Raw genomic sequence first — 20,817 nt, 5'->3', positions numbered from 1 at the left:
TATTATTTCTTGTTCAAACATTTTTATTAACAAAAGAGAAAACTTTAACAACACAATCAAGGAGACATTGTAGATATACAGTGGACATTGAAGAGGCAAAAGGACATTGAAGAATAATGAATGAGGATCACATTACAGATGTCTATACAATTCAAGCAAAAGCAAGAACATAAGAGTCGGCAATAGATGACATTATCGTCCCAGCCAATCCAAGTAACGTCTCCTAAGTGCATTTAAGAAGTAGGGGGAAGTTTGGAGGGGGATCAGACGGGGGAGGAAGGGAGGGTATGGGAAAAAAAACAAGAACGATGACTTCCATGAACAATCAACTAGTTTACAGCAGACTCCACGAGTTGCCCACGAAGGACTATTGACAGTATTCTGGGCGCACAGTATAGAAATTAAGGGAGAAGGAGTGATTCATCAAAGTTAGGCGGGAGGAAGCGCTCTACCCAGGGGTTCCATATGTGCAAAAATTTAGGGATCATGTCAAGAATTGTGGCTTCCACCTTTGCATGTATCATGGCTTGTGTTATTCTGGTTTTGACGGCAGCAACACTAAGGGTGGGGGATTTCCAGGATTTCGCTATAACCTGCTTAGCCGCTGTTGTAACTTGCATAAGGAGCTTGAATTGCGAGTTGGAGATGCCAAGGGGGCACTGATTGAGTAGGGCTGTTGTTGGATCAGGTCTTAAAGTGATAGCGCTAAGTGTAGATAGCATGGTGAAAATTTCATCCCAAAAGACCCAGGCTACTGGGCAATCCCACCACATATGGTAGTGCGTCCCTAAGTCTGTACAGCCTCTAAAACAGTTGGGCAAGTAATTAGGGGTAAATTTTGCGATTCTCGCTGGGACCAAGTACCAGCGGGTTAAAACTTTATAATTCGTTTCCAATGCTACAATGTTCTGCGAAGATGATTTTGTGTTAGCCCAAATGTGATCCCAGTCAGCTGGGTCGAGTTTCCTGCCCAAATCCACTTCCCACTTATGGGTATACAGAGGGGGGATGTGGTAATCGAAGTAGTGAAGAGTGAATATAAGCAAGAAATAAGCCCACGTCTATGGGGGTCTTTGTAGCACGCTCGTTCAAAGAAAGACATAGCATCTGGCCGATTTGTTGTTGTAGCGTAGGGAGCATAAAAGTGTTGTAGCTGTAAGTATCGGAATATCTCGGAAGCTGGGAGGCCATGTGTTTCCCGCAGCGAGGCAAAGGATTTAAACTTATTCCTCTGCAGGAAATGATGCGTGGGGAGCAAATTAGAAGAGGACCAGGCTTTGAATAAAAGGGGCGTCTGCCAGGCCGGGGGAAAAGCTGGGTTTCGTAAAAACGTGAGCAGAGGATTATGTAGCGATTGGAGGGGATATCAGGTTTTCAGTTTATCCCAAAGGGATAAAAAGTGAGAAGTGATGGGGTTGGTTATAGAGCGGCGGTCTATAGGCCTCAACCAGAGTAAGTTAGCTGTAGATAAGGGGTCACATTCTATCGATTCAAGTGCAACCCATTGAGGGATTTCAAAGGTTGCATGGTACTTAGGTAATTGGGCTAAATGCACTGCTTGATAGTATTTGCTGATGTCAGGTAGGCCTAGACCACCTTTGAGCTTAGGATGGTATAGGGTGGAGCGAGGTATACGAGGACGAGTATTACCCCATACATAGGAAAAAATGCGACGCTGTAGTGTGCGGAGGTAGTGAGGGGGGACTGGGACTCTAAATAGATATAGAATTTTTGGGAGGATTGACATCTTGATAACTGCTATTCTGCCTAGCCATGCGAGGGGTAAGGAAGACCATTTGGTCAAAAGGGCAGAAAGATGGTTTAGCATCGGAAGATAGTTAGCTGCGTAAAGGTCTGATAACTTAGGGGTCAGTTTAATACCCAAGAATTGGATATGACAGCGCGACCAAGGGAATGGTAGAATCTGCTTTAGGTGCGTCAACTCTAAAGGGGGGAGAGAGATGTTGAGTGCTGTTGATTTATTAGGGTTTATTAGTAAGCCAGAGAGTGAGCCAAACGCCTCGAGAAGCCGGAGTAGAGAAGGAGTGGAAGTCAATGGGATGAGAGAAAGAGCAAGACGTCATCCGCGAAGAGACATAACTTATGATGCGTGCCTCCTATCTCAAGTCCCCTGACATCCGGGTTAGCTCTAATTAAGAGGGCCAGAGGCTCTATAGCCAGGGCAAAGAGCAAAGGGGACAGAGGGCAGCCTTGTCTCGTGCCTCTGGAGATCGGGAACTAAGCCGACCTGTGTCCCAAATACCTAATTCTGGCCGAGGGCTCTCGATATAAGAAGAAGATCCAGGTTAAGAAATGTGGGCCAAAACCCCAACGACGCAATATATAGCTGAGATATGGCCATGAGACTGTATCAAATGCTTTCCGGATATCTAGGGACAGGAAACAGGCGGGAATATTGCGAGACCTAGCTAAGTTAGCCAAAAGAGATGCACGTCTGATGTTATCTCCCGCTTGCCTAGTTGGAATAAAGCCCACTTGGTCGTTAAGAATTAGAGAGCCAATACATAGGTTAAGACGTGAAGAGAGGATTTTAGCTAACAGTTTAACGTCAATATTGAGGAGAGAGATTGGCCTATAATTGGACCACTGCGTATCGTCAGAATTTGGTTTTGGGATCATTGAAATGTTCGCTTGTACTGTATCATGATTAAAAATTTGGCCAGACAGTAGAACGTTAAAGGCATTAGTGAGGATAGGTGTAAGGAGGTGAGCAAATTTTTTGTAATACGTGGCTGAGAAGCCATCTGGTCCTGGGCGCTTACGTAGTTTTAAATTTTTAATAGCATCTAAGGTTTCGGCTAGGGAAATGGGTCGCTCAAGTGCCTCCAACTGGCACTCTGAAAGTTTCGGGAAGGAAATGGGGGTTAGAAGGGTATCTGCTTGCGTGGGGTCAAAAGGTGTAGAAGAGGAATAAAGTTGTGACAGGTGTTTATGGAAAATCTGTAGAATGTGTTCTGGGTTACTAGTGAGGTTGCCAGAAGAGGTGCGTATCCGGATAGGTCTAATGAGTTGGTCAAGCCTACGAAGTGAGAGGGCCAGGAATGTATTGGGTTTATTCGCCTTGGTGTAATATTTGTGTCTAGATTGACGGAGCGAGAGTTCAGCTTGATCTGTGAGAAAAAGATCTAGAGCCAATCTAGAACGCTCCAGGGTCTCACGATTGGCAGGCGTAGGAGCCGCCTGGAAGGCTTGATGGGAACGATCATAGGTTTGCTCTAGTGTGAGACGTTGCTGCCTTTTGCTTTTATTTAAGAAGGATGCTTTGCTAATGCAAAACCCTCGCAGAACCGGTTTATGCGCTTCCCATAACAGGAGAGGAGAAATATCAGGCGATTGGTTAAGAGAAAAGTAGTCTTTAAGGGCTGCTTCGATTTCTAGACAGTGAGCTGGGTTTGCAAGCAGGTTATCGTTAATAGTCCAAGAGGGTTCAGCGGGGGATGGGGCCAAGGAGGTCATAGGCGTGAATACAGCACAATGATCAGACCAAGGTATTGGAATTATTTCAGAAGTCAGGAGCCGGGGGGTAGAGGCGGTGGTAAGGAAAATATGATCTATCCTGGAGAATGACTGGTGGGGGTGAGATTAAAAGGTGTATTGGCGTTTCGCCGGGTTGAGTTCTCGCCATGTATCTATCAAGGAGTAACGGTGTAGAATGGCTTGGAAAGTTTGTTTAGAGCCAGGGGCAGAAGTTGGTTGAGGGGATTTATCGAGGAAGGGATATACTACACTATTAGAGTCTCCGCTAACAATTAAAGTTCCGCGCTTATGGTGGTCTATAGTCGAGAGTATGTGGGAAAGGAATGGTAAAGGGTCTTGGTTTGGGGCATAGTATGCAGCAATGGTGACATCTATGTCCAAGAGTTGCCCAACTAACAGGAGGTAACGACCCTCCGGGTCTTTAATTTCGGTGCCTAGCATGAAGGGTGTTGTGCGATGAAAGGCTATCAGTACCCCCCTGCGTTTGGTGACGGCAGAGGCTGTATAGACCTGAGGATATCGGGGGCCAAAAAACTTAGGAATGGAGTTGGGAGTGAAGTGTGTTTCCTGTAGACAAACCACGTGAGCTTTAAGCGTAGCAAAGGTTTGGAAGGCCTTAGTACGTTTCTGTGGGATATTGAGGCCCTGCACGTTCAGGGTAAGGATATTTAACGAACCCATGAGGAAAGCGCATAATGGTTAGGATAGTCTGTCACTACTTCCCAAGGTGGAGCCTGACGGGGGATGAGGGCATTGTGGAGTGCGTTGTGCAGAGTCTTGAAGTCATGTTGGAGGGAGGGAGGAGGGGTACGATACGGAAGAGGAAACAGGAAAGAAGGGGTGTAAGAGGCCATTTAAGGCCTAAAAGGTGGGTTCCCAAGGACCCCCTGAGTCAGGGTGAGCTAGGGAACAATAGTAGCCCAAGCGTTATTAAATAACCAATAACACAGGGGCTAGGTTGGAGTGTGCAGGTACACGGTCCGTGAGGATGACAGCAACTTGATTGATAAAAGGTGGCGAGGTCCCGGTAGAAAAAAAACAGGTACATAAAGAAAATACATTCCTGAAGATCAGGCTATCCCAAACTCAGACGGCATAAGCAGTATCAGTGAGACATCCTAGGGGAAGGGGTGTGGCGTCGCATGCCGTCAAAGCCTAGGTTCTCAAACAAACTAACCTAAAGTGGGGCCCCAAGGGGGGGGGAGCCGAACAATTCCCAGGTAATGGGGCAACCAAAATTTAACAGGTAGAGGGAGAGAGGATATCAACGGTATTAACCTCAATAACAGTAATGACAGTCAAAGGAGTACACCGTTTGGTGTATGTGGCCACAATAAAGTGGAGAGAAGAAGGATAAACATGAGACACAGTTCAGTCCATGGTATCTTGTGTAGATAGACCCGGAGATGAAAAGCGGCCTCGTTTGTGGAGGTTGAGTGGGCCTTCTGTGGAGGTTGAGTGGGCCTTCCCATTATATTATTTCTATGTTACTTGTACATCTTTCTTTATATTGCAATATAAACATTTATAAAAAATGGATTATAGTGTTTGAACATTAAAAATTTAACTATTTTGATGACTGGTGCCTTTACAGACCACCCACCCACAATGTACTGGCAATGATTTATGGCCAGAACCTGCTGACCATCAGTGTCCACTCACAGCCCAGAGCCCCATGTTGACAAATACACAGGGCTTTGTACAGAGGAAATGATCTGTGTCTGTATCTTTGCCCTGCAAAGCAGGGAGCAGAAACAAACCAATCTTTTAAAAAAGCAGTACATATTACACACATTAACACTTGTTAGGCATACACTTAACCCCTTGATTACCCTGAGATGCTAACCCCTCCCAGGCCAGTGTCATTAGTACAGTGACAGTGTATAGTATTAACACTGATCACTGTATTGGTGTTACTGGTGATGTGATTGTCAGCCAGTTAGTCTATTTCCCACCCAGTGTCAGATTTCCCACCACACTATCATAGTCCCACTATAAATTGATGATCACCGCCATTACTAGTATAAAAAAAAAAAAATTCCAGTATATATATACACCATAGTTTGTAGATGCTTTAACTTTCACACAAACCAATCAATATATACTTTTTTTTTTACCAAAGATATGTAGCCAAATACATTTTGTCCTAAATTTATGAAGACATTTGTTTTTTAATTATTGGACATGTTTTATAGCAGAAAGTATTTTTTTTTAATTTTCTGTCTTTTTTCATTTATATAATAAAAGATAAACCAAGTGGTGAGCAAATACCCACCAAAATAAAGCTCTTTTTATGTGAAAAAGTTATATAGATTTAATTTGGGTACAGCGTTGCATGACCACGCAATTACCAGTTAAAGTAGCACTGTGCTAAATAGCAAAAATGGCATGCTCTTGAAGGGGGCAAAGCCTTCTGAAGCTCGATTAGTTAAATATGTTGTAGTTTGAAAACAGTTTAATTGTTAAAGCAGTGTATTTATTAAAAAAATTGCCCCAATATTTGCCCCGTGAAAGTGCTAGTATTTTTGTTCTGCTCAAATGGGGGAATAATTTAATGCGTTAATACTGTATTAGGGTCACTATATGGCACTGATGATCATAGTTATTAAGTATTTTTTTTCTGTGATCATTGACTCCATCTATTGGCCCTAATGTGGTATTTTTTTGGTTCACTCTTTTCTGTAAGAACAAAAATATTCGGGCTGGAAGGAAAATACCTTAAAGCAGTGTTAAACCCAAAAGCAAATATTTATTATATTACAATTTACCAGTCCTTAAATATGATGGCTGTATTAGTTTTCTATTTAGGTGTTCTTTTATTTTGCCAGTAAGTCAATTTTTTTCAACAGAACACCTGCAGATGTAGTAATTAGAGACTTGAGACAACATATTTAACACTGGCTTACAATGATCAGCTTTTATTCATGTATGTAAAACTGTTTAAGCAACTGCTTAAAAAGTATTAGCTGTTGTTTGGCTTCAATGCATTAGTGTATTTAAATCTGCTAGTGCATCTAACACTACCCTCCCCCTAGACTGATAATGCTGCTGTCCAAAGGTGTCTCTGTTGTTCTTTCATCCAAAGTATAGGCACTCTAATACAGAAGGTGTGTTACTGGCCAGATCACCAGGTAAAAACAGAAGGAAAGAAGCCAATAAAAATAAAACGCACGCAGCCTCCACATCTAATGATCTGCAATATTTTACATTTTTGGTTTTGGGTTTAATACTGCTTTAATAGCATGTGCTTTTCTCCTATTCACACAGAACATATGTACATGCAGTTTCCTAGGGTGACTGCATTTGTTTTCCTTATATAAACACCTCTTAGTGTTTACATTTTTAAATAACATGTTTTACCTGTATACACAAGTATATCATGACAGAATTTCCAGAGAACTGCTGTGGACCCAACAGAGAACTATCAATAATCTGTTGTTGAGAAATGTTTAATGTTGCTGCACAATCAGTAATTCAATTAAGTTCCGCACCAAAGACCCATTATAGAGCAGCAATACTAGTGACAGAGTCAGGGAGATCATCCACACTAAGGAAGCAACAAATGAGGAAGATAGCCAAAAGTACCAGATCTTATTAAATTAATTCATACAACCCCTGAGCTTATAAATAAGTTGCTGTCTATCCAAGACAGCATTCAACGCCGTGCACCATTGAACACAAGTTGCTGGGTTAGGAGATAGCCAACATTGAGAAAACAACTTACAGCAAGAAAAAACAAATCGGTAAATACATTTTATGGGAAAATAACGGCACATCCTCCAGAATTATGCCCAGCAGAGCAAATTTAGGATCAGGAGTGAATTGAATTGAACAAAGTTCTGATAGAATTCAAAATATATCTACCCAACACTGAAATAATTTAGGACAATGCCATAACATATGAATTAATTACTCTAAAAGGTGAACAAAACCAATATATCTGTAGTGATCAATACAAAAATGTGTGTGTGTGTGTGAAAAAATAAGGTTAACTCATAATAAACCATAATAAACAATGTGCATCAAATAAATGATAAAATAGCAGTCCCACAACATATAATTCACTTATGCATAATAAAGTAAACTTCAAAGAAAAATAAATAAAAGCCCAAATATGAAATTTCAGTGTGAAAATTGAAAATCCCCTTCTCAGAATGGTTATCCAAAGCCAGCACCTCGGAGTAATAATGGGTAGGAGAAAGGACAAAAGACCATAGAGTAATATGCTAAAACCATGTGATTTATTTAAAGGAGATATACTTGCAAAAGTTAGAGTACCACAGGCAAAACACACCCCACCAGGGATCAACAGCAGGCATGCCACTGGCCTCGCGTTTCTGGCTTTGGATAACCATTCTGGGAGGGGGAAAGTGAAACTTCTGGAAGGAGCTCTAACACTTCTGTACTGATTCTTGTCCAGATTGCCTATATTTTTATTTCATATCTGTCTGCATTTAAGCAAGGTTTTAGCGCTAACTGCCCTCAATAAAGCTTCACCAATTAGACCCTTTTTAGATTTAGACGGTGTCACCACAATAGAAAGAATGTTCGAAAAGCTAAAATATATGGGATCCAAACGAGTCTTTGAAAAGATAGCATAGTACCTTCATTATACAATTGATGAAGATATACAAGACCAGATTGTTTCCAACACTTAACATCAGTATGTTTATTTACTTTTGTTTAAAATTATTCCTGATGGGCATATACTGCATGTAATCTGTATGGCTGATAGTTATGCATACAGCCTCCCAAACCTTATTCATCAACAAAAAAGTTGGAGAGGAATGGTGCTTACAAAAATGACCTACCTCCAGCAAGAAAACAAGGGGGTCTTCAGACAAAGAGGAAAGAAGAACTCTCGGAATTAGATCATGAAGGCCAATTCCCACCCATCCTGCCATCTGTTGCATCCGAGATGCCAAGAAAAGTAATTTAAAATTATGAACCACCAACCCACCACCATCCTTAGGAAGCTGTAAAGCACTTAAACAGAGCATGGTCTTTCCATGCTTCCATATGAGTTCTCAAAATAATGTATCTATCTGTCTAAATATGTGTTGGGGTATACAAACTGGACAATTATGTGACACAAAGGAGCTGGGACATCCACACCAAACAACACTAACTTTGCACATTTTACACAATAATGAAAATATATTAAAATTAGGATATTTTGCTACATAAAGGGACACCTCTATTCCCAAATATTTGAAATATATAGCCATCTTTATTTCAGAAGCTGCAACTGGGAAGGGATCTCTAATGGGATCTAAAGGCATCATCACTGGCTTGTCCCAATTAATGGAAAACTAGAGAATCTCTCATTAGTAGTAATTAGGGACATTACTGCACTAAAGTAATGTGTGGTGTCACCCAAAAAGAGAAGAGTGTCATGTGCGTACAATGTTATCTTATCCTTTCCCAAAGATCCCTGAAAGCCCGCTATTTGTGAAGACTGCCTAATTACTGTGGCTACTAAGGGCTGTAAGGCTAATGCAAACGGGGGGGGGCAATGGGCAACCCTGCCAGGTACCTCTATAAACAGCAAAATCGTTCAGAAAGCCTCCCGTTAACCTGTATATGGGCTTTGAAGGATGCATATAAAAGTTTAACACGTTTTATAAAATGCTTGCAAAAATCTAATCTTCCTAATACCTGTGAAAGGAAGCTCCATTCTATACTATCAAAAGCCTTGGCGGCATCCAAGGAATGAATTGCTCTGTTGCCCGAGTTAATGGCCAAAGTTAGCAAATTAAAAGGGACTTTTTTAATGGAGAGTTGTCAAATAACCCTCTCTCCCAATTGTGTACCCCTCTTCCATAATCTGTTGGGAACAGACTTGTGAATCTTATTATACAGGATTTATAAAGTGCCATCAGTTTGCACAGCACTTTACATAATCAAGGGAGACAATACATTTTTAATAAAATTCAAAATAAGATGGTGGAGGGGGGTTATTCAGGAGAGCTTACAATAGAAAGGGAAATGGAAGTGATACAAAAGGTAGTAACTGTTTGGGGATGAGTTGTTCAAGAAAGTAAGATTCCAGAGCTAGCTAGAGGAGGGATAGATTTTACTGAAGATGGTAAGATGGATGAGTTTGACAGAAGCATTTAAGATACACTAAATGGGGATAGCCTGTGTAGATATAGGCCAATGAGGAGGTAGTTACAGTAGTCAAGGCAAGAGATACAGGAGAGTGAATTAGCAGCTTGGCTGTGTCCATGGTTAAGAAGTGGCATATTGGGAGCGTGGCCTGATGTTCCATTTGAGTGGACGTTCCCTACAGTAGCTCTGGGCTATCCTCCGACAATCCTGCTCCATCCTGATCGCCCACGTGGGCAAGACGGCTCTTTTTTACCCCCAGCTTGCGGGTGGCACACTCTTACCCCCCTGACTGATGGTTTGGTGGATGGGAAGGCACCGTAAGCAGCCTCCAGCCAGGATGGGCCTTGGCGCCCGCACCTGCCAAGATGGCCACCGCTCCGTGCTCATATCCGGCTTCCACTCTGGAGTTGTTCAGGGAGGCATTGGAGGCCTCTTTGCCCTCCTCACCTGTTGCTCTGGATCCACCACTGCTGCTCTCTCAGACATCCCCCAGTGATGATGGTGTGGAGGAGGTCGCGGAGCCCACCCTGTAGGATGTTCTGGCTACTATCAAGGTAAATCACTCTGATCTGACGGGAAAGGTAGAAGAGCAAAAACTTGATTTTACTCTTATGCACAAGGACTTGCATAAAGTCAGAGAACGGGTGTCTGCTACAGAGAAGCACATTAATGATTTACAGGACGTGATTACGGGATTGGGTACTACATGGATACCACTCTACCTATTTGAATTACGCGTGGAGTGTCTGTGTTAATTTGTAAGGGCCTCCCTTTTTCCAGTGATCCGGTGATCACTGACCCCAAAGGTCAATATGTCCTTTTACTATGTTCAATACATGGTGTCCAGTTGATCCTGGTAGCTGTTTACTTTTCCCCTTCTGTCACGGCTGTGATATTTACTGACTTAAGTGTACGATTGTCTTCACTGCCTTGTTTTGCTACTGTTATATTGGGGGACTTCAACTATATCCTGGATCCTATGCTGGACCGCTTGAGGCCCCTCTCTTGATTCTAAGTTGATTGGCAGTGGTTTGACTCTTTTCACTATATTGATATTTGGCGTTGGAAATTCCCTATGGTCAGGGTGTATTCTTGTCAATCCAAATCATATCATGCTCTTTCCAGGTTGGATTATGCTTTGGCTTCACCTGCGGTGCTACCTTGGGTGCTCTCTATTTCGTATGTTTATCAGATGGTTTCGGATCACTCTCTGCTGTAGTTAGAATTACAATTGGGCCATAAACCTACTTTTCACTCCTGGAGGCTCAGCCCTTTCTGGATCTCTATGCCAGAATTTCAGGGACCCATTTCTAATGAAATGCTTCTAATGAACTACTAATGAACACTCTTCTTCCCCTGGCTGTCAATGGGACGCCTTTAAGGTGGTAATTCGGGGGTCCTACATTTCCAATATTGTTTGTTACCGTAAGGCTACTAGGGCTACCTAATGGCAGCTTGAGGCCCTCTTGTCTTCTGCACGTTCTCAGTATACTTCTTTCCCCTCGCTAGAGTCTCGGGTGCTTTAATCAATGCTCATCGTGCCCTACAGCTCCACCTAATTGATTTAACTTGTAAACAACAACTTTATTTATCGGCTCGGTTGCTTGAGCATAGTGGGAAGAATGGTAAGTTGTTGGCGTATCTCTCCCGCATGGAGGCTGCTGATAGCTCTATACCCGAAACTTGATTATCGGATGGTTCAATTTCCTCTGATCCGATTGTTATTAATCAGACTTTTGCAAAACTTTATATTCAGATGTTGGAGCTCCGACTGAGGACTCCTTTGTAGGTTTTTTTACCTCCCTTGAATTTCCCACCTTGAGTGAATTAGACAGTTCCCTCCTTGATGCGCCCCTAACAGTAGAAGAAATATTGGCAGCAGTTTGCTGCCTGCCTTCCAACAAGACTCCGGAGTTAGATGGGCTGCCTTCTGAATGGTATAGCACATACAAGGAGGATCTGGCTATACATCTACATACCCTTTTTCATTCAGCTTTTGAAGACAGATCACTTCCCAATTCTATGAATGAAGCTCTCATAGTGTTAATGTAAGCTGTTTTTCCCGGGGTGGGCTCCCTAGGATACAGTGAAGTCACGAACGAGGAAAGCAGCCCCAACACCAGCTTTTGCCACAACAGAATTTTACTTAGATGTGGCAAATAAACACAACCACAAATGCTGAGAACATACAATAAATTTACATACACCGAGCCCAAAGGCTGAGACCCTTGTGCTGCACAGCACGGCGCCTCCTGATGGATGAAGGTAAAAGGTATAGTAATTTACCTACTGGCGGGTGCAACTAAGCTGCCACACCTTACCCGTTATTACCCTAAAAGAGCAGGAATCAGTGTACGGGTGTACGGTATGGGCTACCCCGTGGTGCAGCACAACAGCTTACAATCTTACACAAATCTACAGTATTCCCCCTCCCATAACTGGTCTTGTAGCACATGCCTGATTATTCCTTCTGAGCAAAACGCCAGTCTGGCTTGAGTTTGTGGGATGTTATCAGCTCTCCAATGTGAAATGTCACTTTAAGTTATGGAGTGCTTCCAATGATCAGTAATAACACTTGTGGCCTGACACAAACAGAGACCCTAACTAACTATAGGCCTGGACTCAGTCTCTAGGCGCCAACACTGAAATGATGTGCATGCACGATCTTACCGACCCGGGTCTGCTTTGCATCCGCTGGTGACTCTGAACAGAACAAATGTCTCTCCGACAAGCATGCGGTATTGCAGTGTATGTTGCTTTGTTCCTTTGCTCTCATCAGCATTCCTGGCAGCAATCTTCCTTTCTCTGAACAGGATCAGGGTCTTGGACACAATCAGTTTCACTTAGCTGCAGCTTTGGTTACTGAAGGATGTTCTCACACCTGGATTTCATCAGATTCACTGCTCACACGGCTCCTGCATTTACCATCCTCCAAAACATGGCTTCTGTCTCTCTCCTTCCTGTTCTCTAAACCCTGTGTGAAAAACCCCACCTCTTCATGAATATAGAAATATCTATGCAGTCTGAGGCTGTGTTAGGAACACAGTGGCATCTTGTGGCTAAACCACAGAATGTTACTCCAGAACATTTAATTTACTCCACACAATAATTTACTGCACACAAAACAGTGTTCAAACAATGAGAGCTGTTTCCCTGATAAGGACTTGTTACAGTGTGGGTCGTATTGTCCAATTTCATTGCTTAATAGTGATGTTAACATTTAGGCTAAACTTCTTGCCACCCATTTTCAGAGAGTGATCTTGACGTTAGTGCACCCAGATCAGTCTGGATTCATGCCTGGAAAGAGCACTTTTGATAACATACGACGTCTATATTTACATATACATAGAGCTGCTGTTGAGGGGCGGAGTGGGTTGGTGATATCTTTGGATGTGCAGAAGGCCTTTGACACAGTTTGCTGGTCTTTTTTATTGGAAACCATGTCCCAGATGGGGTTTGGTTCCAAATTTATACGCTGGGTCCAACTGCTGTATGCCAATTCTAGGGCTCGAGTCCGTACTAAAAGGGATGTGTCCATGGCCTTCCCCTTGCGTAGGGGCACGAGACAGGGGTGCCCCCTCTCACCCCTCCTATTTACACTGGCCATTGATCCCTTGGCTCTGGTGGATCGTCAGGCGGTGGCGATTAAGGGCATTCGTGTTGGTTAGCTAGAAGGGAAAATTTCATTATACGCTGATGATGCCCTGGTATATCTGAATGGCTCTGCTGAATCATTCTCTGGTCTGATGTGTGTGGTGGAGGAACTTGGAGAGGCTTTGAGTCTTCAGGTTGGTTGGGACAAATCGTTGGCATCTCCTATTGGCCCCATAGTTCCGTAGGACTTTTTCTCTAACACGAAATTGCAAATTTCACATCAGTTTCGTTATTTGGGTATCCAAATTCATTCTGACCTTTCCTCTTTTGAATTGCTAAATGTTGCGCCCCTTGTTACGCATATGGAGACTAGATTCCGTACTTGGGCTACGCTCCCTCTCAATTTGATTGGTAGGATATTTTCAAAATGGTATAAGTACCCACATTTTTGTATGTATTTAGGGCTTCTCTAGTTTTTCTCCCAAGAAAGCTATTTAACAAACTGGATTTGGTTTTGTACTCTTTTCTTTGGGGTGGGTCTCACCCCCGGGTGGCCAGGGCCTCGCTTCAGGCATCTAAGATGAATGGGGACTGCCTTGTCCTAACCTCCGTAATTATTTTATTGCCTCCCAGTTGGCCTACGTGTACGATTGGTTTCATGGTTCCTCTCCTACTTCCTACACTGCTTTTCTCTCTGCCCAGTTTGGCTCTCTTGCTTCTCTTCAGGATACTCTTTATAGGTCCGTTGCTTCCCATTGCTCCCATTACTCTCCAATAGACACTAGTTGGTTGGTTTGGTGGGAGGGAAGCAACTTGCTCTCTCTATCTTCTGGTGTATCCCCCTGGATCCAAATGTCCCTGAGCAACTAAACCATCCTGATTCTAAGTGGTGGAGTCATCTTGGGGTCACTTACCTCTCCCACATTTTTGTTGATGGGTGTTTTCTGTCCTTTGAGAATTTAAAAACGCGTTATGGAGTAGTTAATACATTTTTCTACAAATATTTATTACTAGGGCATGCTTTATGGGTTCAGTTTGGTACTTTAGCCCTTGACCTTTCCATTTCACCCATTGGGGGGCTGATGTTAGACCCTGATGTAATGAAGCTAGTTACTAACTTTTATGCCCGCCTCCAGGTGGCCGGGACTAACCCCTTTCAAATTGCTCTTTGTAAGTGGGAGGCAATTCTTCCCGGGTTGCCTGGGGAGGGTTGGGAGGGGGTGGAGGAGGTCTGTTTTCAAGATCTTATCAGTACTGCTGATAGGTTTAGTAAATTTAAATTCTTACATCATCTTCACTATACCCCAGCCCGGCTGTCTCATATGGGCTTTGGATTGGCGTCCTCATGTCCCCGTTGTGAACTCGAGGGTGCTGGTCTGTTGCACATGTTTTGGACCTGTCCGGCCCTTGCTTCATACTGGCAGAACCTCTTTGGTTTTTTTACGTAACCTTGCATTTGCCAGTGCCACGTACCACAGAAGTTGGCCTGTTGGGTATATTGAACGATTTTGTCCCACACACTCAGTCTAGGATTATGCTACATTTGCTTCTGTTTTATGCTAGAAAATCTGTTTTTATTGAATTGGAAGAGCGATAATCCACCCTCTATATACTGATTTTATTGCATGGTTAAACTGGTACTGCCCCAATATAAGCTGATCTATAAATGAAGGGCCTGTCCCAAAAAAATTACGAAAATCTAGCAGCCTTGGCTAGATATAGCGGATTCTTTTTGGGGAGATGTTCTCTTGTCACAACCATTGTCACAGGGTTCTATGGTTTGTGTGGCCGTATTTTACATGCTACTGATTTCCTCTGATTTGTAAGGGAATTGATGGTGCGCATGTTTGTGCTTGTTTGTTTGTGACTGTTGTATGTGTTTGGCTGCTTTTGTATGTTTCTGACTGATTACCTCTTATGTTATTATGTTGTCTTGTGATTATCTTTTGTCATATGTATTGGGTTTCTTGCCTATGATAGTTTGATGTTTTTTTGGGGGGTTTTTTTGGATCCCCTTTTCTGTATTATGTACCCTTATTCTCTGATTTTTTTGTTTAAACTCCTGTTATTATTTCTCTCTTCCTTGTTCTGTTTTTGTTTGTGTTTCATAAATGCAAAATAAACACCTTTAAAAAAAAAATGAAGTGGCATATTAAGGAAATGTTACAGTGGTGAATGGGGTGATTTGGACAATAATTGGATGTGGGGATGGAAGGAGAGGTTGGATTCCAGAATGACACTTAGTACCCTAGTATGAGGAGAGGGAAAGATACTTGTGCTATTAATCTTGAGAGAAAATTTGGAGACAGGGCATGGGAGGGGGGAAATATTATGAGCTTAGGTTTTGAAAGAAGTGGTTTGACATCCATACTGATAAGGGAAGAGGTGTAGATAGAGAACAGAAGGTGTCCAAGAAGGGAACCCTTTAGTAAAAAGAAAGAGAAGAAGGGGAGGAAGAGTTGTAGGTGATGCTGAAGAAGCACTTAGATACTGTAGGTAGGAGTGGAACCAGCCAAGAGAGTAGAGTGGGTGGTCAACTGTGTCAAAGGCAGCAGAAAGGTCTAATGGTAAAAGCACACAGTAGTGGCCATTGGATTCAGCAGTTAGTAAGTCATAAGAGAGTTTTAGAAGGGCAAATTATGTTGAGTGTTGTGGTCAAAAAACAATCTGTAAGGGATAAGAATGGTTGTTATCAGAAAGATAGCAGCTCAGACGGTTGTAGACTAGACATTTTAGAAGTTTGGAGGCAAATGGGAGCAAGGAGATGGGTCTTAAGCTGCTCAGACTGTTGGGATCCAATGATGGCTTGGCATAGGAGTGACCAGTGCATGTTAAGTCGTGAAGTACCTGGTTAGAGTTGGTGTACTGTATGTGCAGTCTCTCCTATGTTCGCCACTGACGCTTTTAACTCCTTCAGATTGGTCATATGTCTCTAAGTGGCCTCTCTATTTGGTCTCCTACGTGCATTTTCACTTACTTTGTTAAATGATTCGATTTACAGTTGTGCATAAAAAGATTATACTCTTTTAATTTCCTGATGGTTGATTTACCTGTACCCTAACAATGTACTCCATTTTCAGTGACTTGAAAATAATCTTGTATCCGTCCCCTGGCTCCGCTTTTAAAACACCTTTTAATAAAGTTACTTGAAGTGTTCTTTTGTCTTCCTGGTAAAAATTATGCCACAATGCTGAATCAACAAAAGTTGAAACTTCCAGATAGACATTTGTATATGCTACAATTACTCAAAACCCCTTTGCTACACTCAGTCAATCTCCATTTAACTATTTATGTGATTATGAAAAAGCATTAGCTTCACTAGTGATGATTAAGGCCACATTTGCAATACCAAATGGCAGCGACCAGGACCAGCCACCTGCAAGAATCAGTAGATACTGGCCAGAAGAAGTAAATGTAGCCTGTACACGGCTGTAGTTGTCAGTGACTGCTGTCAGATTTTTACACTGTACAAGCCAGTGCCACTGCAGTTCACATGTAACCACTCATCTAAGCAGTTATATGTGAATAGAACCTCTGATTGAACATGGTTGCAGCCAGTGTGTGTCCATGGTTAATGTTTCTATTTAGTCTTGACCACACATAAACTAAGCTCAGCTAATCAGCCAGTTTGCATTCAGAGTGTTGCTGCATCCAGAGGTAGTGTTTAGTCAACAGTGAACACAGCAAGCTATCTGTCCCTAGCAGCTCATGTGAATGTAGCCTTAGGGGTATCAAGTGTGTATATGTGTATGAATTCCATTCTTCTGTGATTTTTCATTTTAATTAATTAAAGTCACTTTTCAGAGATCTGTTTGTTCATTGACAGAAATAAATACACTGTGATTCAGTGTTCTACCACAATAAACTAATAAATACTGTACTTTCCAAGAGGGTCATTATTCTAATGTTTTTTACAAGATATATATTTATGCATTACACACAAGCATATATACACACACGCACGCACAGGCACTTTATTTTAACATATAACGTAACATTGTGTTATCATGCACTTAATAAGGGTTAAACGCAATATAACTGCTAACAAAGAAGAAACAACCTTGAACAAAGCTGATTTTAAGTAAAAAGCATTCATAGAACACCAAAATGCAGTATGGAGTTGTTCAAGCTGACCTCCTACCATGTTCTGTTGATCTACACATATTAGGAAGACAAAGAATATTCTTCTTGCTAATAGCTAATGAATTTCAGCACTGCTAATGGCAGAATACAATGCTAAAAAACAAACAATAGGACAGTTTTATAAAACAAATTACTGTGGAAAAGAAGACTCCAAAGTGCAAACAATTTGCTGCAGGCAAATAGTCCTACAGTAGAATTCAACATTCATTTGAAAATCCTAAAGGGGGTACATGTGCGGAGCTGTGAATGGTGGAATTGTAGTCTCACAGCTCCGCTGCAAACCAGCTGACAGTTGCTGATCACAGCAGAACATTGGGGACCCGAAAGCTCAAACACTCTGCTCAGCTCTACTTCCTACAACCCTGGGTCGCACATCCATGGTTAAGGGGAAGCTGAAGCCCTCTTCATCTAGGCCTCCCAAGGAGGACACACAGGCAGCCGATACAGGCAATATGGTGGTGGCAGCCTTCTTTGGTTCCTGACATGCCTGCTACCTATTGTGAGGGGGAATCTCCTAGCAGAGACTCTCCCCAATCTACTGTCTCCTCTTTAGATCTTGCTCTGGGTGGAAAATTATAACTAGCCAAGTGTGAGTGTACCGTGACACATTGTATTTTGCTCTCTTTGAAAAATTCAATAAAAAATTATTGAAAAGAAAATCTTTAAGGGTGTATACATCCAGAACTGATTTCATTCACTGGTACAGTCTGATAAACGGAGTTACCCATTAGTGTATTTTATCCTTTAGGGACTATAGCAGTGAGTTCCTCTTGTGTTAGTTCCTAGCTCTGTAGTTATGTTGTTCCCATATAGCTTTAGGTGTCCCTTTACCTATTGTTGCAGTGTCTGTGAACCCAATGAGCTATCCTGGCAGGAAGCTGTCATAGTGGACAGCCAATCATAGGCGGCAGAGGCATCCCCTGCCCCTTAGCCATATATATACATGAGGCATGTATTTGTGTGGCTGCAGGGCAGAGAATGCTTACACTGCCTATGATTAGCTGTCAGCTTTGTCATCTACCTGGCAGGATAGCTCAGGCAGGTTTGCACTTGTGTCCAACAATGCCTGAGCACATCCCTGATCATGACTTGGGAACTGAAGCATGGAGATCTCTCCACAAAAGTTTTTGTGGATTTTCCCCATCCACATGCACTACACTGATAATAGGCTGTGTGTTTTTTTCATAAAACATATTTCCTAATTGTTGCTGGCTGCAATTGTTTTTTTTCACGTGACTTTTTCTTTGAATAGTCACAGCAGTGGAATATGCATGGGCAATGTACATCAGCACAACAGTTTATAGTTTCTTTTTGAGAGAGCATGTGACACTGTAATTTATAGGCAGCAGATTGTGTGAGACAGCGGCAGACCATTGTAACCCCATAACACGAAGTGAACAAACAAGGACCTTTACCTTCATAAGGCTTTAGTGATTAGGTTTAGTGAGGAGCAAATCTACATAGGTTCAAGTAGCATAGAGTTCATTTAATCCTGTTTAAAATCCACAAAAAGAAACAACTGACATACAGCATGGAAAAGGTCCTTCTTTTAATGTGACGTGTTATATTCAGCTTAGCTTAATAAAGCAGCAGCACCCACATCTGATTCATATTTCAACTTGGGGAGAAAATAATTAGCAAATTTCCTAGTTAGTGTGGGCCCATAGTAACATATTCCCAATCCCTAAAAAGCTGTTTAACTTATTTTAAGTTTTTTATATTTACAAAATTGTATTTTATAAGTTTATTAACATGTTTAATAGGTTTTCCTTGTAAGGTCATCCTTGCCCTGGTCAAGCAAATGCAATACAAACTAGGAAAACTTTTGGCAGCTAGAAAAGGATGCTTCAAGTGAAGAGGGCAATTAGACTTTTTGAGACAACCACATTTAATGGAAGTCTCGTCTCAATTCCTCTTCAGCCCTCATTGGCCTCTTTCTGTGAGTCTTTTCAAAAGAGGTGAGCATACAATTCTATGGTCATAGCCTGCCCACCCTTCCCCGAATCAGGATCTTCCAAGAAAATTGACAGGCAAGCCTAAAATGAGAAGGTAGGAGAGCCTTGTTAATGTGACCTGTTCCTCCACCTCCCTTTCCCTTCCTCCACTTCCTCCTTCCTTTCTTCCATCACCTTTTTCTCTTCCAGTGTTATTATGGCATGAGGAGAGGCTCTGGGGATCTGACTACATTTTCACCACACCATTGGCTTATCACACAGGAGGTAGTAAAGTGACTTAAAAAACTTTTCTCATCTTATTCCTGCCAGACACAGAGTAGACACTTGCATCCTCCTATTCTGATAATCCAATCATAGCCCAGCAAAATGGCTATAATTAATTGGCTATGATTAGTTGGCAGAATTAGAGACCACTTTTTTCCCAGAACATTTTGAAAATTTTACAGACTGTATTTTTTTCTACATTCAACTTTATTACTATCACATAGGGGGCTGATAACCTCATGTGATAGGATATAGAAATGGCAAGTCCTCTTTAATGAGACATCAGGGATCTATTAGAATCCCTAATGCCATCTATTGACGCCAATGAAGCCAAAAAAGCACAAATCATGCCAGTATGTCTGGGAAATGATAGCTGTGAACCCCAGAGTGATTAAATGTTCTTCACTTCTAGGTTCATTCACCTGAAGGGAGATCAATCAACAGATGTAGTTGAACAGTTTTAATTAGGAATAAAAGTCCAAAATGTAGCAGAATCAAAAATCACATGCTAGGGTTTAAAACGGAGCTCCACCCAAAAGGGCAAGTTCTGCTTTAAGCCTTTGTCCCTCGCTCCCCATTAAGGATTGGCACCTTTGGGGAGGGGGGGAGCAGGTACCCAAATTTGACAGATAATTAATCACTCCCACTTCCGCTGCAATCGCCTACATGATCAGAAGTGGAAGTTGTCCTTCCCCCCTCTCCCTATAGTCTTCTGGGACATGTGACAGGTCCCAGAAGACTACAGGGCCCTTCACAAAGCGCAGTGCTTCTCGCGCATGCGCAGTGGGCACCTGGCTGTGAAGCCGCAAGCTGTCACAGCCGGGTGCCCACACTGAAGATGTCAGCGCAAGGGAGAGAAGATGGCCAGTGAAACCAGCCGTGGTGAGGACACCGCTGGACCGAGGGACAGGTAAGTGTCTGTATTTTAAAAGTCAACAGCTACAGGTTTTTTGTTTTTTTTTTCAACTGGAACTTCGCTTTAACTACAAAAACTACGATACTGTAGAGAACACAGACAGCAGCAGGGCAGTTTTAATCTGGCATCATATGCCCAACTGGTGTCTGGATAACTTTTATTTTATGGGGATGGGGGGAGATAGTTTAATCTAAAATAAAGACCCTATTTACATTAAATAACCTATATACCCAAAATAAATAAAACTTTTTTATTTTACTCTGAGACAAAAGCCTTTTTTTAGGGGAAGCCTTACAGCAAAAACAAAACAAAAGTTTGCTAAACGTGATCACTAAG

This window comes from Staurois parvus, unplaced genomic scaffold (genome assembly GCF_062004578.1).
Source record: "Staurois parvus isolate SC_StPar_1 unplaced genomic scaffold, SC_StPar_1.0 ptg000064l, whole genome shotgun sequence".
Lineage (NCBI taxonomy): Eukaryota > Metazoa > Chordata > Amphibia > Anura > Ranidae > Staurois > Staurois parvus.
The sequence above is the reverse complement of the archived record's forward strand: the minus strand, read 5'-3'. Positions refer to the sequence as shown.